Source organism: Schistocerca nitens, unplaced genomic scaffold, assembly GCF_023898315.1.
Source record: "Schistocerca nitens isolate TAMUIC-IGC-003100 unplaced genomic scaffold, iqSchNite1.1 HiC_scaffold_351, whole genome shotgun sequence".
In the NCBI taxonomy this organism is placed as follows: Eukaryota; Metazoa; Arthropoda; class Insecta; order Orthoptera; family Acrididae; genus Schistocerca; species Schistocerca nitens.
This window is the reverse complement of record NW_026045885.1, coordinates 1869569-1872090: the sequence shown is the minus strand read 5'-3', so window position 1 is coordinate 1872090 and position 2522 is coordinate 1869569.

The following is a 2522-nucleotide window of genomic DNA, read 5'->3' as shown; positions in this document are numbered from 1 at the left end:
AATACTGACATTGGAAGCATCAGTCTCAACGATAAACCTTTTGCTAAAATCGGGTACCCCAAGAACCAGCGGGTTGGTTATCACTGTCTTAATATGCTCAAAGGCAGCCTCCTGGGCAGGTCCCCATTCAAAATGCATGCCTTTACGGTGTAACTGATTTAAGGGTGCTGCCAACTGAGCAAAACTAAGCACAAAACACTTAAAGTAATTTCACATGCCTATAAATCTAGTGATTCCCTGCTTATCAGCAGGAGAAGGCAATGCCCGCAGGGCTTTCGTCCACTCTCGGTCAATGCAAATACTCTGACCTGAGGCTATATGGCCTAAGAAAGACACCTCCTGCCTAGCTAGGGTACCTTTACTAGGTTTAACAGTTAGACCAGCTCACTGTAACCTCAAAAGAACTTGCTGGATATGCTCCAAATGATCCTTGACACAGCCGAAGGTCAAGTCCCCAAGATTATTATCTAATAAACAAGTAAGCACTGCTGCTCCAGTAGCTAATCCAAAGGGGACTCTGTTAAACTCGAACAAGTTCCAAACAGTACTAAAGGCATTGACATTTTACATTCTTCAGCCATCACAACTTGATAATAGGCCTGATTCAAATCAAGAACAGTAAACCAGTTAGCGCTAGCAAACCAGGTAAAAGAATTATGCAAATCGGGCAAAGGTACTGTTAGAGTACAACCTCGGCATTCAAATGTCGGTAGTCTATGACAGGTCTGAAATCCCGCCCCTGATCCTTAGGTACAAGAAAAATGGGAGAAGCATAAGCAGAAGTAGAGGGTCTGATGACTCCTTGTTGCAGCATCTGAGATAACGTAGCCCTGAGTATCTTAACCTTCAGGGGTGAGAGGTGGCCCGGAGATAGCTTAACGGGGGTGTCATCGAACAAACGGATATGATAGTCAAGAGTGCTGGTGACACCCAGATTATCGCTAAGCAGTTGAGAAAAACTGTGCATCAAATTATGTAGCTGAGACACCTGATTGGGCAAGAGATGGGCCAGATCAAATTCATTAGCTGCAATCTCTACACCGAAGGTCCCGGCAGTTCGCCATACACCAGGTTTAGTACACTTGCTAAGGTCAAACTTCTCACCAGAAGAGAACTTAAAGGAAAATGTGCACCTGGAATAATCCAAGATGAGCCCAGTTTTATGAATGAAATCACACCCCAATATTAGATTAACAGGCAGTCCCTTAACCAAAGCTAAAGATACAGGCCAGGAAAAATCAGCATCCAATACACTCTCTCGGACCCAACCCTGCAAAGGTAACACCTGGCCATTGGCCACCTGACATCTCTGCCCTTGGGACGGGACCAAACGAAGTCTAGTAAGATGCCCAAATTCCAAAAACCACTCGAAACTCAATAATGACAAGGAACTACTGGAATCCAAGAGAGCACAAACAGGCTTGCCACCTACCTGAGAACAAACATAAGGCAAAGGGGATGATGTGGGGGTGACCATGTGAGTACACCAAGGCCTAAAGGTTCGAACCCAGGTTCGCATGTGAACCCAGCGTCGTCTATTAGCTCTAAAAGCACGAGGCTGATCACAAGAGCGTACCAAACGAGCTGTACTGCCACATCTGAAATAACACCTGGGTTCCCTTTTGCTAACTTCAACAGATTTGGATAATCCAGAATCGGCCCCTATGTTGCACCCTGCAACATCCCGACACCCGTGGCTCTCTAGGGGTAATGTGGATGCTGCTACAACCACATCACAGAGTTCTTCCCAGGTCTCAGGCTGCTTACGGAAAACAAAATGCAACTTATCTGCTGCACACATTCCCTTGAGAATGACAGAAACTAATTCATGTCCAGGTAATTCAATCAGCAAGGCCAAGGAGGCTGTGTGGATTCTATCGACATACTGATATAACTGCTCGTCATCCCTCTGCACTTCCCAAATGTGGTAGCACTCAAGTTGCTTGTGAACCCCAGTGGCTAATCTTTGACTAATTACAAGCCCCTTCATTGTTGCAAGGTAAACTCTTCTGTCATGGCTCATGAGAGGATGTTCTGCAACTCACCTATAGCAAGCGGGTATAGCAATGACAGGATCACGTGGTGCGGAACACGAAAAGCGGCCACGTGCTGTTCGAGACAAACCAACAACCACAATAGATTTTCTACTTGATCAATTCGCTCTACAATCAATTCGGTCAGACACTGAAAGAAATGAGGCAAAGGGTTAGGCAACTTAGCAAATATGGCATCTAACTTCACAGCCGCTGGAACAATGCCACCCCAGCCTGGCCCACATGTTCCCCCTGATAGCGCAAGTCACTATCTTCGAAATTCTTCCCATCCAACTCCAAGCATGTAAGCTTAAACTGCAACATTCTCACCAGAGTTCTTAACTCAGCAGCCGCACAGTATTGAATTGGGCCAGAATTTTCACTTTTTCTGTTAGTGGTATTGCCATGGACATATACTGTGGAGGAATTGTCTACAACAAAGAACTGGACAGAGAAATGTGGAAATAATGAGAGACAGAGGTAGGAAGA